At 36.0% G+C, this 16,395-nt stretch overlaps 1 protein-coding gene and 1 long non-coding RNA gene across 2 annotated transcripts in view; both read left to right on the top strand.

The window, feature by feature from the left end:
• Positions 1–16,395, top strand: part of LOC127942859 (uncharacterized) — a 226,010-nt gene that overhangs the window by 193,793 nt on the left and 15,822 nt on the right. The window lies entirely within an intron of this gene.
• Positions 14,517–15,883, top strand: LOC127942913 (uncharacterized). The gene is made up of 2 exons (XR_008149483.1): positions 14,517–14,631; positions 15,251–15,883. It is a non-coding gene; the product is annotated as an uncharacterized LOC127942913 (long non-coding RNA).

The following is a 16,395-nucleotide window of genomic DNA, read 5'->3' as shown; positions in this document are numbered from 1 at the left end:
AACGATGGCCAATGACCTTTCAACCTTCTCAAGTGAGTTACAAATCATGTTTAGAGACCAAAAGGAACACAATGTATCTGAGAACCCCTTCTCAAAACATTATATGAAATGAATTTTTCTCTCATTGCATATTTGAGGTGAATGTAGAATTTCAAAGAATAACCACTGTGTAGTAGATCCTAATTGGATCTTCAACCTCCCAAGCTGCTGGCACTGTTTCGTGCCAAAGGTGGACCACCTGGAAGACTGAAAGGTGAGATGGAAAAGCTGATGGAATAGTTTAAATTGCAAGCCATTTGGTTACCTGTCATTTTATGTAAGAGTATAAGGAATTGGTTATTCTTTTTTCTCCATGATCAGCTTTCCCTACAGTAAATAAGATTTTAAACCTGATTATATTTAGATACTAAAATACAAAAGCTGACACAAGCCTTCTTTCTTTGTGTAAACATTTGGGCGGCATTATGCAAATATTTCCACATAGTGACACAGACATCCGGGATGTGTTTAAATGAGACACTTTAGTGGGTCGTGGATGAGTCTTAACTTTGATAACGAATGTCTCTTTGGATTTGAGACTTTAGTCTTTGCAACTTTACAGCTCTTCTTTATGCGCCAAGAGCTTGTAACACAGCTTGTACACTCTCTCTCTCTCTCTCTCTCTCTCTCTCTGTGTGTGTGTGTGTGTAATTACAATTAAGTGCAGTTTAATGCAGTTGACTGATTTCCTGATTTGCTTAATTTTGAAATGACAATGTTTTGTTCTGTTTTGACTTGCCATTTCAGAGATTCAATTTAAACAAAACTACAATTCATTCAAATTATCTGTGATTATCATATTACAGAGAAACACCAAAAATGTTTTTCTGCATACTTGAACTGTTCTCATCCTATGTGAATTAATCCTTAAATCAAGCCATGTCTTGTGTATTCTCAATTGTACAGTACATACATACAGAAAATTGAAATTGCATTACTCTCAGACCAGATAACACTAACATTAAAATATAAAATACAACTATACAAATAAGGTCATGCAATAGAATAATAAAAATAAAGTTAAATAAAGCAGTGCAAGGCACATGGCAGATAGAGTGCAAACCAGTGAGGTGACACAGAACAGTTCTTTTATTTAAACTAACTTTAGTGGTAGTATGACGTCAGTTCTATGCTGCATGAGGTAGTGAGCAGACCAATGCTGCACAAAGTGACTGGTGCATGCCATCTTATGTTAGTGGGAGGGTCATAGTTCAGTGGTGCCTGGGGCAGAAGAGGGAAGAGGGGGCGGGGGCAAGTTCGGGAGTGAGTTCAGCTTCCTGACAGCCTGATAAATGAAGCTGTCCTTCAATCTGCTGGTCCTGGGCTGGAGACTTCACAGTCTCCTCCCTGATGTAAGCAGACTGTAGAAGCTGTGTGAAATTACACCTGCAATGCAGAGGGCTTTGTTGTTTCAAGTTGTTAAGATTATAAACACATCTCTTTGGCCAAGCATTCAAATAATGCATTATAATGCTCATAATCTTGGACTGCAGTTGTATCTGATCAAATGTACATTATTATCCTTTAGCTTGGCTTAAACAAATTAATTTTACTTGGTTGGAACTGCAGCTATGCTAATTATGTTTCTATTTGTTTCTCTGTTTTGCTAAGCGATTGCCATCATTAGGATTTACACAAGCTGTCTGGATCCAAAACTCCTGAGAAGAGATGATGCCAACCCCTCAGAGGATCTCAAATGATGCTATCCCTGAATCAACAAACAGAACTAACAAATATTGCTATAAGTTTGATTGCATCATAATAATTGCTTTGAATAGTGTTCATCGTCTGTTTGATTGCGTCTTTAATTAATTTTTATGCTATACAAATAAAACTGAATTGAATTGAATGGAATCGAATAGAAGCAAGGAAAAAATAAATTTTGTGTAACTTACCCATCCTAACAAAGCTGAAATTTGGTACTTTATTTACTAAAATGTATTCACTAAAATCTAAAGAATTTTATCAAGTAATTCGTGGAGACACGTTTCTAATTAAAATATTCATAATGGTCAAGGATTTATTGACTTTTAATGCACCTTATGAATTTTATAAATTTAATTTTTAACTTGTAATAACTTGAGAGAGACAGATCAGGTCAAGATGAGGAAATTTACTTAGGAGGAACCAGCAGCAAACAATACATGTCTCAGGATCACAGGTGACGTGTAGCTTATTATATAACATCTCCTTCCCCCCAAGTGTAAAATATTTCTCCATAAATCCCAATACAACAATCATGTTACAATATAAATCAAAAATATATATACATTTGTTCAACTTTTCTTTTTATCACTTTTTTATTTATTTTTTTCAGTTCAGCTCATAATCTTTTAAATGACCAGGCACTTTCCTGGTTCTCTGTGACTGTCTCACAACAGGGCTAAAGGATTGTGTCAGTGATTCAGTGGTTATCTCACCAGGTTGAGCAGACTCCCCAATTACTTCAAGGGGGTTAGTCTCCCTAGAAATGTCCTCAGTTTCTTTTTCATCATTCTCTTTAGCCACTACAAGAGCGGAGTTATCAGAAAAATCCAAATCAGGAGATTTATGGTCCATAACCTCCTCTGAAAGGTTCATAAGCAATTTCTGTCCAGCATGAATTTGATCCAAATGTCTTCTGACCACTCTCCCGTCACCCAGCATCACTTTATAAGAAAGTGGTCCAGTCACCGTCTCAATATGCCCCCGAATCCATTTCGGTCCATAAGTAAAATTCCGAACAAGTACTGGATCTCCAACACCCAAGCTACATTCATGGGCCTTTTTGTCATGATGGACTTGTTGCTTTTGTTGTTGTTGCTGAATCTTCACAGTTAAATCGGGATGTATAAAGTCCAAAGAACATCGCAATTTCCGTCCATGCAACAGTTTAGCTGGAGAAAGTCCTGTGGTAGTCTGAGGAGTAATCCTGTAACTAAATAACACTCAAGCCAATTTAGTTGCCATTGTTCCTTCAACACATATTTTTAACATGCCTTTAACAATTTGTACAGCCCGTTCTACTAACCCATTACTGGAAGCATGATAGGGTGCAGAAGTAACATGTCGTACTCCATTTTTTTTCTAGGAACTCTTTGAATTCAGCACTCACAAAGCAAGTAGCATTATCTGATACAATTAGTTCAGGTGGTCCATGGTTACTGAAGCTAGTACACAAACATTCAATGGTTGCAGCAGATGTAGCTCACAGGAGAGTTCACAGGATACCCATCTATCCATTTTGAATGTTTATCAATCAAGATCAAGAACATTTTCCCCATGAGGGGTCCTGCATAATCCACATGCAATCTTTGCCATGGTTTTTCTGGCCAAATCCAAGGATGAAGTGGAGCTACAGCAGGAACGTTTCTATGTTCTTGACAGATACGACAGATTATATATAATATAGAATAATTCCGCTCAGCTTGATTCAATGTCCGTGACATAAATCCAATGGGTCTTTCACTACCATCTGGCATCTTATGAGAAAGAACTGCACCTAAGCCATAAGGAGAAGCATCACATGATAAAATCACATCTTTCTGGGGGTCATAATGGACCAGAACTTTAACTGATTGGAGCATTTTTTTAGACTGAACAAAGGCAGCTTCTTGTTCTCCACCCAAGTGCCATTTCGCCTCCTTTTGCAGCATCTTGTGCACTGGGGCTAAAACAGTAGACAAGTTGGGCAAAAATTTGTTATAGTAGTTTAACAGTCCCAAATAGGCCTTCAACTCAGTCACAGTCTTTGGCAAGGGAACACTTTGAATAGCAGTCACTTTTAGGCCAATCTCATCGACTTTATGACCCAAGAACATTACCTCTTTTTCCATGAAAGTACATTTACTCCGTTCCAAATGCAGTCCTGCAACCTTTCTAATACCCTAACCAGCATTTGGACAAGCTAGCCATCATTGCGACCAGTCTCCAAGATATCATCCAGAAAAACTGCCACATAAGGAAGACCTTGCAGTACTCCCTCAATGGTCCTTTGGAAGATAGCAGGACTAGAAGAAACTCCAAAGGGTAACACATGGGAAGTAAACAGCCCCTAATGGGTATTCACTGTGACATATTTCTTGGACTCTGCATCTAATGCAATCTGATGGTAAGCGTGACTCATATCCAATTTGTTGAACTTCTGCCCTCCTGACAATGTTGCAAAAAGATAATCTAATCGAGGAATGGGGTACTGTTCCAACTTTGAAACTCGATTTACTGTTAGCTTGTAATCACCACACAGTCGTACTGTATTATCAGGCTTTAAAACTGGCACTACAGGTGCAGCCCATTCAGAATGTTTAACAGGTTCTATGATGTTTTTTCTTAACAGGCGTTCTATTTCAACTTCCACCTTCTCTTTCATTGCATAAGGAACTGGTCTGGCTTTGAAAAATCTGGGAATGGCTTCTTTGTCCACATAAATCTTTGCTGGTGGACCTTTCAATTCACCCAACTCCTCTTTGAATAATTCTGCATGTTTACTGAGTAAGTCAGGCAAGGTTAAATTGTCAACCCCTTGAATCTTGTGTATGGCCTCCCATTTCATGCCAGTTCCTTGATCCACCCTCTGCCCAATAAATTAGGTCCTGTTCCAGGCACTACCACTACTGGCAACTCCTTCATTGTTCCCTTGTGTCACAACCACTTGTGCAACCCAACACTGGTAAGGCTTGGCCAGTATAAGTTTTTAACTTCAAAGAACAGGTCTTTAACTCTGGATTTTTATGTTCTTCCCACAATTTGGAAAAATTTTACCCATTCATTACAGTCACACCACAGCCTGTATCCACTTCAAAAGGTATGTTGAATCATTTACAGCCAATGCGATAGTCAGAGGAGCCACCTTAGGAATCTCTGTCTCATTCAAACTGTGCACTGTAATGTGATCTATGTCCGCCTCTGGCCGCAACTTGCTTGCATCTTTCTCCCCCTTGAAAGGTTGTTTCTCTGATGGAACTTTTTGATCTACATACTTTCATTATATGTCCTTGTTTCCCACATTTGTGACATTTCTCTGAAATAAATCTACACTCATTGGCTAAATGTTGCAAATTCCCACATCTGTAACATGCTCTACCTTGATTATCTTGTTTTACTGACGTTTTATGCACTCTCATTGAAACAGATGTTTCTAAACATTGAGCTTGCAAATCCTTTACATCTTTATTGGCTGTTTCCAATGCTTGAGCTATTTTCAACGCCTTGTCAAATGTTAACTCTGATTCTGCCAGCAGTTGAATACGGTCATCCACATACCAGTCTATTCCACAGCATCTCTGTCATTTTCTCTCCATAATTACAGTCATGAGCCAATTTCCTTAATACTGCCACATACTTAAGAACACTTTCCCCCTCTTCTCTTGATCTTGAATTGAATTTAAACCGTTGTACAATCTCACTGGGCTCCACTAATTCTCCAAAAGTCTTTGTTCCTGGTTTTACTGGACTCAAGAAATTCCTCAGTAGACTGTATGTTTGACTTCCTGCAGTGCTCAACAGTATAGCTTAGCTGCTTCTGTAATCTCATTTGCCTTGAAGAAATGTTGCAAGATTTCACCAAGACTGCGATTGAAAATCAAATGGTATGACTGTTCCTACCATGTTGGCCATCTTCTTTTCGAAAGCTCCCACTTGTAGAGATTCAGCTTTTTCACCTTTTCAAAACTTCCTTTTCCTTGCTTTCATTCTCGTCGCCAAAAATGTAATAACTTGAAAGAGACAGATCAGGTCAAGATGAGTAAATTTACTCAGGAGGAACCAGCAGCAAACAATACACATGTCACAGGATCACAGGTGGATTAAATCTCTCCCTAACATCTTTTTCTTCTTTGCTGTATTTAAGCCAAGTAAAAACAGCAATAGATTGCCCCCTACAGGTCAATCAACCCTAGCTCAGTATATAATATAACTATCACTGTTGGGAACGTTACTTTAAAAAAGTAATTAGTTATAGTTACTCACTACTTGTTCAAAAAAGTAAAAAGTTAGTAACTGAATTACTCTATAATAAAAGTAACTCGTTACCAGGGAAAGTAACTATTTGCGTTACTGTTTATTTAACAGTTTTCACAAGTCAGTTGAAATGAGTAGAACAGACAGGTGTTCGTACATAACTTTTGATATTTATTTCACCATTATTTTTATCCTGTACGTCAAGTATTATCTTTATAAGAAAAGTGTTTTTGACCACTAGCTTGGTAGATGCATGTGTCACACATTACATGTACACATTACATGCACGTTCTTGCCTTTGACCACAATGGATTTGAAGTAGTGCTTATATCTCCACCTTGAAAATGCCAACTTTTCATCGGATTGCTCCTGACTTGCCATTTCTGCTGCTGCTGCGAATCTCTGTTTAGCTGTTGCGTCGCGTGTGTGTTTGGCGCCGCTGGCGCGTGTGCTGGCATCTGTGTAAAAACACTGTCTCTGATTGGCAACCATGAAACACATGACTCTGCCTTAGCCAATCATAATTGCCTATCTCGTTATTAACCCACCTCCTCGCTCGCTGTGTGAGACAGGGGTGCGTTCGGATTAACGTTACATAGTTTATTAAATCAATGCATAGTAACGCAACGCATTTACTGTCCAGTAATGTTAATAGCGTTATAACGACGGGAAAAGTAATTAGTTAGATTACCTCGTTACTGAAAAAATAACGTCCTTACCTAACGCTGTTCTTTTAAACGGCATTATTCCAAACACTGATAACTATACTATTTATTATTAATGTATCTTTTCAATTTTAGTTTGGCTCTAGTTTTGTATTTATTCCAGTTTACTTGTGGATTAAAATTCATATAGGTACGGATTAAATAAAATTAAAGGCGCGCGACTGTGGTGCTGTAGTTCCTAAATTTAGCTTTTAAGTTCTGGTGCTTTATTTAGGCTTCAAAATTCACCAAAGTTGTATTATTTTGTGAAGATTATCTAGATGGATAAAACTTGTAAATTTCATGAACTATGGCTGAAAACATATCTTATTTTTCGCGATAATCCAAAAGCCTATGACTTGAAGGAACCAACAGGAGAACCGCCTACAGAGTGACGTCATATCTCAACTCTATTATGATTATGGGGTGTATTCCAGAAAGTGCGGTTAATTTACCATCTCTTAAACCCTGAACTCTCAGTTGATAAACCACAAACCTTGCTTACTAGAGGTATTTGGTTCCTAAAACGCTTCCGGGAGTAAGTTCGTTCAAATCAGATCCTTGAGAATAATAATTATATTGTTTGTTTGATGCTAATTATACCTTTTGTCATATCACATATGTATTTTTAATTAAAGAAATAGGCTACATTATAGAAAATGCTGATCCATGTGTGAGATGAAAACATAAAATGTAATGAATATATATAGTAAATTAAACATTACCTTGTCATAATTTAGTGTTTTATAATATGTCCAGATAACTGATATCTAATATATTAACCATAATAGATATAATATAGTTTTATATATGCAGTATATATATATATATTATATGCACTATATATAACTGTATTATATCTATTATGGTTAATATATATATTTATGTGTGTGTGTGTTTAACTATTGTACTGATAACGTACGTCGTGCGCTGTCTGTCTCGCGCACTGAAGACTCGTCACTAGACCATGCTCTGATGGCGCTGAAGTTCTCTAACTCTGGAACAGACGCTGCTCAGGAGCACGTCATCTTCAGAGAGCGGGTTACTATGGTTACTTGGTTACCATGAAAGTTACCTCCGATTTTGGAACCTTAGTGCATACAGATAACCAGTGATGGGAATAACGGCGTTATAAATAACGGCGTTACTAACGGCATTACTTTTTCCAGTAACGAGTAATCTAATTGATTACTCTTCTCATCTTAATAACGCCGTTACCTTTACTGCCAAAAAATGCGGCGCGTTACTATAACTGATGATGAAGCTGTTTTTTTTTTTTTCATCAGACCAACTAGATCTCTGAGCGAGAGGCAAATACTTTTTTTTACTGTACTTCCTTGGTTAGTGGGCAGAGCACGAGACAAGCGCATAAATGCTGACGATTGGCTGAGGTAGAGTAAAATTTCATTGTAAGCCAATCAGAGGTAGAGTTGGGCGGGTTTTCGAAAGCACGCATAGTAGTGATGGGAATTCGGCTCTTTTGACTCAGCTCACTGAAAAGAGCCGGCTCTTTGGCTCACAAACGGCTCTTTAAATGACTTTGACTATAATATTTCAATTTTTATTACATAATTATTTAATTTCTATAGGCTAAATAAATTTGAAAAAATAGAGTTGGCTCTTCAGATATGCGAGCCAGCTCCCGAAGTTCAACTAAAAAAGCCGGCTCTTAGAGTCGGCTCATTCGCGAATCGCGAACGACTCATCAAAAGCTCATTCGCGAACGAGTCGATCCATCATCACTAACGCTCATTCGCGAACGACCCATCATCGGACAGGACAGGACACACAACGAACAACACAAGCCAGTCAGTCAACGAGAGACAGGTATGGCGACGAGCCCAAATAATCCAAAAGTAGCCTTCTCTAAATAGAAGTATATACATTACTTTTTCCTTCAAGAAATTAAAGAAACAATAAAAGGAAATATCAAAAGTTCCCAAAAATCTATCGTGTTATTTGCATTGATCCACTATATAAACATAATATCTACATACATGCCATTTGATTGGAGGCTAGTCTCACTTTGTCCCACAGCAACTTTTTTTTTAGATGTGTGTACAATGTTTCATGTTTCTGTTAATAATGTATTGTATTAAGTGTCCATTTCATTATAATATTCAGATTTATCATAAATAATTGAACATGCACATGTATTTTAAGTTCCTTTAAAGAGGGGTAGAGGTGGGGTCACGTTTGAGCATTTAAAATGTAATTTTACTTGAAAGTAACGCAATAGTTACTTTCTTAAGTAACTAGTTACTTTAAAAATTTGTAACTGAGTTACTAATTTAGTTACTTTTTGGAAGAAGTAACTAGTAACTGTAACTAATTACTTTTTAAAAGTAACTTGCCCAACACTGCAGATAACACTAACATTAGAGCATACAAAATACAGAAATATATTTTTGAGCAGAGGTTATCCACAGGCTTATCCTCAAACATTAAGCTGAAATGTTAATAACATCCAATTTATTAGCAACAAAGGACATTATCGCGCGATATCCGCCTTTGATCTCGTAGCTGTCAGTAGGTGTGTTGGACTGGAAGCGGAGCTGCGCAGACCGATCGGCGTTTGACATCAAAGTCCCGCGAGAGCGATTCAAAAGCATAAAGAATCGCCTGCTCTCCAAGTGCTCTCGCGGTACTTTGATGTCAAATGCCGATCATTCTGCGCAGCGATGATGCATCTCGAAAAAGCGTGTTGAATGCGCTTATTTCACACGTGAAGGATCACGTGGTCTATGACAACGACACACACCTCCAGTTCACCTCTCTGGAGTGCAGCAATGCTGCTCCATTCATTCAAAGATCCGAAGCACGTTTGAGAGGAAAGATGAAGACAAAGATGTTCATGGTGTTTGCAGTTTCAGCATTTCTTTGGCACGGTAGGACCCTTTTTTATGTTATTTATTTATTTGTTTGTTTGTTTGTTTGTTTGTTTGTTCCCCCCTCCTCAGGTCAACTGTACAAATAAATAAATAAATAAAAGTAGTTTGGAGTTCCCTGCTCAAAGCAGGTGAAGACCAAGATGCAGAAACTGCCACTCCAAGAACCATAAATACAGTCCAAAAAAGCAGTAAATATTAAAGTAATATAATATGTAAAGTAATATTTAACATATTTTCATTTATTTTACTTGAATGAACAAAGAACAAGACAAATAACAAACTTTTTCATATCTTTTTGTTCCAAGTTCATATAATAATAATAATAATAATAATAATAATAATAATAATGAAATAAAAGAATACATTTAAGATAAAGGAAATAAACCAAATGGGTGCCTTTTCTATCATCAGGACATTTATATGTATAAAAATGTATGAAAATTGACTCTTACATTTTACTACTAAGCAAAGTATGACATAGCTATAGCTGTAAATTAATAATATATAATTTTAACCATTATAAAAACTTCCCATAACAGTGTGAAAAAAAAACTATTTGTTATATAACTTGTAGTCTGAGCCTCGGACACGACGCCCATGGACCGCTGTCTAAACTTCTGATTCATTATGGAACACTTTTTTTTTATTTATTTAACGTTCAACATTATTAAATACAACAACAAGTCCTTCATTTCTCACATTTACACATTTTAAGTACATATTGAAACACTTCAAATAAAATAAATAAATAAATAACTTAATAGACAAAAAATAATTATAATAAATAATGGCCATCACAAACATGTTTATACTGTAGCACACAAAACTTCAACAGTTTCAAAGTAATCATCAGATTGGTTGAATTATACAGGACTTCCAGGAGATGGACAATTGTGTTGCATTCTTTAATGTTCTGGCTGGATGCAAAGATGGCGTGACATAAAAGCTTGTTGTTTTACTATAATTTCAGAATTATGCGTACATGTGCCTTCCTTTTTTTATATATATATATATATTAGAATTGGAATTGGAGTTTTTAGAAAAATACACCTTTTGTTAATATATATACTATTTTTTTTCACAAGTAGTGCTTTTTTTGGCAGCTTGTTTTAATTAAAATTTTTGTCTAGTCTTTGTGTGAAGCTGTCATTTTAGTTTCTATTAGTTTTAGTCACGCCCATACTCTTTTTACTGTAGTCAAGTTTCAGCCAACTAAAAGTATGAGCATTTTTATTCAATTAATATTTTATTTTAGTCTCTTTTAGTAATGCAAATCTATTAATAAAATAGAATAATAATATCTAATAATAAATAATAAAATCTAATAAACCAGTCAATATAGCAAAAGTCCCTATAAGCATAGACAAAACTAAAATGTTATATTAGCCACACCCATTTCAGAAGCAACCTTTTCGCCAATACGTGCAATTTTAAACAGTTCAAAAAAGGTTTGTTATATTTTTATTTGATTTTGGTTCCACATGGTATGAATGTTTTACATTCACTGTTAATAATAAAATCTACAGTTAAGTGACTAATGTGCCAAAATTAAACAATCAAATCCAGTATTTTTCAAAACAAACTTGATCTGCTTGTCAAAGGAAAACACTTTACTTTTTTGAAAAGTAGCTGGAGCTTCATCTAAGGCTTCTTCTTGCAGAAGAGTCAGTGAAGAGATGATCCTCATTGCTAAAGAAGAAAAATCTGATGAATGGCGCTACGGACCAACTTATATAGTGGTCAGCCCCACCCTCTTTGGTGGGCTGAAGCGCCATTGGTTTGTGCAGCTACACAAACGTGAACAAAGTGTAACAAATAAACATTGTGGCGAGTGGGGCGGGGCCAAGAGGCGTGGGAACGAGGAGTGAGGCCAGGTGTAGTGATTGGAGATGAGCTACACCTGAGCCCCGCCGCTAGTATCGAGTCCCACGTAGGAGATGGAAGGATATAAAACTGGAGCGACTATAGTGAAGGACGAGAGAGGACCAGGCCTGGGCCATATTTTATGTGTTTGCTTTTTTATTTTATTTTATTTTTCTTTACAAATATATGAGCATACATTTTATTTGACAAATACAAACAATCCTATGAATTGCATGTTACCATTAAACAAATAGCCTACCAAATTTAGTGCATACTGTTGACTGTGACAGACTCTGCCTTTTACGTGATATCTTGGCTTGATTTATTTACAAACGTGTCCAGGCAGATTTTCTCACAAATGCAGTTGAGCAACTTCCTCTTCCAAAACAGCAGATGGCACTATAGGTGATTTTACAGTTGTCTCCTGGGAGAAGCGCTTTCTATAATTAATATTTTTGAGGTTTTCACAATGCCAAAACTACTTCAAAAAATAAATAAATAAATGAAAAACTCTGTGTCATGCATATACTGCCGTAAGTTGTTTTAATTTAGTTTGTTATTTTCTTTAAGCGAAAATTGATTATATTATGGATAGTATTAATATTTTAATACTAAATTAATGTCAGGTTGTTGTAAATGCAGATCAGTTTAACCAAACTTGAGTGTCTTTGTCTTGATTTGTATATCTGTTACTGTTGTTTGGGATTGAGTTATGCAAATAATGCATGCAATACATTTATATTATATCAAATGTATGCACTTACAGGATGAGTGAGACAGTGTTTATTTAACTGTAAATGCAGACACAAGGCAGAAGGGGAATGGTATAAATCACACAGCAAGTAGTGACTGAAATAATTAGTTTCAGATGTAGACCATTTAGATGTTTTTAAGACTTGAGACCAAGATAAAGACCCAAACTTTTGTTTTAGCTGGTCTCCAACCCAGGTCATGCAATTATATATATATATATATATATATATATATATATATATATATATATATATATATATATATATATATATATATATATATAGTGTTTTGCAATCTGAAATAAAAAAAATATATAATTTGAATATTGTTTTTTTAATGTGTTAAATTCAATATTTCTTTGTTCAGAAGTGTATGTATGCAGACTATGCATTGATCACTTCTTGTTGTTTGAATGCAAATATATGCAAGATGTGAGTCAAGATGTGTGTTGTATGATATATATCATGGTGTGCAATAAGCACCAAATAACCTTTATGTTAATTATATGTTAATTATAACATGTATGTTTGTCTGATGAGTAAATGTGTAAATTGATGATGCTTTCATGCTGTTCGATCTGTAGAAAATCATTTTCACAGCACTTTCCGGTTGTATTTATGTATTTTTTTTGTCCCACTTTCCCAAAAGCATTGATAATTATCTGTTAATTTTTTTTTAGTTGTGTCTGGTCCAGACAGTGTCTCTGTGTCAGCGATGGAGGGAGATTCAGTCACTCTACACACTGATGTTAAAATAAACCAACAAGAAAAGATTCATTGGTATTTTAATGGCATTCGAATCGCTCAAATCAGTGGAGATCTCCGTCATATCTGTACAGATGTTCAGTGTGAAGATAGTGATGAGAGATTCAGAGACAGACTGAAGCTGGATCATCAGACTGGATCTCTGACCATCACAAACATCACAAACACAGACTCTGGAGAATATAAACTACTGATACTACGCAGTAGCAGCGACAGTGAAACAATCTTCAGTATTGTCATTGGTAAGTTATTATGTTTAAAAGCAGGTTGTTTATGTATAAATCACATCATTGTGTTTATTATACCAGTGCCATTCAGAGCTGTTTTTCTCTTGACCTGCATCCTTTTTTTTAGGAAATTAATATGCATAATTATTTTCAGTTATCTTTTGCCCCAAGAAGGTTCCTCCAGCAGCTGTTGGTTTGTGTTTCAGGTGTTTCTGCTGATGAACGAGAAGAAGTGAAGGAGGGAGAATCTGTCACTTTAGACCCTGGTGAAACTAAACACCCAAATAATGTGATGACGTGGTATTTTAATGACATTCTCATCGCTGAAATCACTGGAGATCAGAGTAAGATCCGTAGAGATGATCAGTGTGATGAGAGATTCAGAGACAGACTGAAGCTGGATCATCAGACTGGATCTCTGACCATCACAAACACCAGAACCACAGACTCTGGACTTTATGAACTACAGATCAACAGCCGCAGATTCAGCATCACGAGGAGCTTCAGAGTTACTGTCTCTGGTGAGAATATCAGAACACATCATTTTTAAACTGACAGTTGTTGTCTTTATGGCTTTATTGAATTTTTAATAATGAAAGATGACTCTGTAATATATATTAAGATAATATATAATTGTTAATAATAAATATATATATATATATATGTTTGTATTATTATATTATATTATATTATATTTTATATTTAGAGTATCTACCATAATACAGTATCCATTACTTCACTAGTTTCACCCATCGAGAGAGAGCCTGCATGCATCTTTGTAACGGAAGGCATCAGCAAGTCCCATGCTCATGCACTCCCTCTACATTAGAAAAATTCATATGTTGAAACCCAGCGTTTGTCCCTCTTCCTTCAAGAAGCTTCTTAAAAAAGGTAGAATAGGTGAATTCAGTAGCGAGCTAGCTTTAAAAGTATAAGATCCCATCCTCTCTGCAAATCAGTCTCCAAAGCCACGCCTCCTCCAAAACACATGAACACACACAGACAGAGCAGAGGCTGATCAGTGAAACTATTAGAGACGCCATTGAGGAATGGTTGCAGCACTGTCAGATTCACCAGTGAAAAAACATTACAGTATAAAGTTCATAATATAACAATAATAATGCCTTCCTTTCTTACTCGCTCTGCAATACAGTAAAGTAACGCAGTGATGACGAATCATGTTTAGGAGAGCCTATAGTAACACTCAGACCAAGTGATATGATTGGATGAACATTTTATTGTCCTACAACTTCCACAGACTCACAGTATCCTTCCCTACCACATTAATCATTTTCTTGTCCTCTAGGGGGATAATACAAACAGCTATTATAGTGAGAGGAAAATATTGTCTTTATTATGCAAAGTTAGGGTTTAATTGTTTGTGTGTGATTATGTTTAAAAGGAGACCAGGTGAAAAATAAACTTGGGCATCTGTCAAAAGTCCAAGGATGAGGTAAAATTAATGCAGTTTATTAGTATTATGAGATTCTCAGCTGTGCTTGATTGAATGTGTGTGTGTGTGTGTGTGTGTGTGTGTGTGTGTGTGTGTGTGTGTGAGTGATGTAAATTCATTCATGACATTTAATAACAAATCAGCATTACATCAGAAAATATAACAGCATTTCTGCTCTTCTGATAAATTTTTTTTTTTTTACATTTTTATTAATCCGCTAATCTTTACACTGAATAAATGAAGTTTATATCAAAATCATCTAGATGCAAAGTAAATATTTCAGACTTAACAGATCTTCTTGAGTTACTGAAAGCTGTTCTCTCTCTCTCTCTCTCTCTCCCTCCCTCTCTCTCTCTCTCTCCCTCCCTCCCTCCCTCCCTCCCTCTCTCTCTCTCTCTCTCCCTCCCTCTCTCTCTCTCTCTCCCTCCCTCCCTCCCTCCCTCCCTCTCTCCCTCTCTCTCTCTCTCCCTCTCTCCCTCCCTCCCTCTCTCTCTCTCTCTCCCTCTCTCTCTCTCTCTCTCTCTCTCTCACACACACACACACACACTCTCTCTCTCTCTCTCTCTCTCTCTCTCTCTCCTCTCTCTCTCTCTCTCTCTTATTGTTTCATTACAAACAGGAAAGCATCACCAGACCCGACAGGATCATGTATCTGCAAAAGGATTCAGCAAATCAGCAGCACACTTCAGCTTTTGTTGTTCAGCTTTAACCTGGAATAATATTCACATTTATCATTTAGCATGCGTATTATAACAAGTGCCTTGGTTTCTGGTTCTGGATTAGTGAAGAGCTTGTGGAAGAGATGTGTGGTCATCTGTTTCCTGAAGATAGAGATGCTCTCATCAGATCAGATGAAGGCTTCTGAGGAACCGCTAGGTGGCGCTCATTCATTGTTAAACTTTCTCTATACATTTATTCAGTTCAACAATAACCTACTTTTACCATTCAGTTATCTCGATAAATTCATAGAACAAATACTTTGTGACAATAAGCAGGAATTTCACACTCAATCCATCAGTAAGCTTGAGTTTACACAGATCTAAAGTGTATCAAACCTTTAAAACAAAATTACATGAGTTCTCAGGACAGTCATTATTTAATTTATGAAATCTATTAATGGACCGGTTCCATGTGAAGAAGATCTGCACTACTCTTATTGTACTTGACTTGTCATGCACATCATCAATGTACTGTATTTGCACATTATAATGTGAAAAGTGAAAAATTACTAATATGCATTGTTTTGCTTCAATGTGATCGTAATTCTGCTCAGAATTGGAGAGTTTGGTTCAAAAGAACTAATTAGAAATCTTTAAGATGAAACTGAATGGGGAAAATACTTCCATATTTTATGAACTTCATTGTCACTTTTGCACTTTTTTCATGTCTGCATGTTTGTATACGTTGCTTTTAATAACAGAATATAAATAAATTTAACACATGCTGTTTTGAGTAAAAAAAAAAAAAATTTCATTTAAAAAAAATGTAATATGTCAATAGTTTTATTCGTTTTTCTTTTCTTTTCAGTAAACACATTCAATGTCTACACTGAACTACACACTAAACTTACAGTATTTACTTGAAGTTCCTCTGAGATTTGAAGTTAGTTTCAAACGACACTTTCACTTGATCACGGGAGACTGATGTCAGTTAATGATCCCTGCATTCAAATATTACAAAAATTACAATAATATTAAAAAGGTTTACTAATAAATGTTGAATAGATTTTTCTACATTTTAAAATTACACATTTGAAGTTATACT

This window comes from Carassius gibelio, chromosome A22, assembly GCF_023724105.1.
Source record: "Carassius gibelio isolate Cgi1373 ecotype wild population from Czech Republic chromosome A22, carGib1.2-hapl.c, whole genome shotgun sequence".
Taxonomy (NCBI): Eukaryota; Metazoa; Chordata; class Actinopteri; order Cypriniformes; family Cyprinidae; genus Carassius; species Carassius gibelio.
The sequence above is the reverse complement of the archived record's forward strand: the minus strand, read 5'-3'. Positions and strand labels throughout refer to the sequence as shown.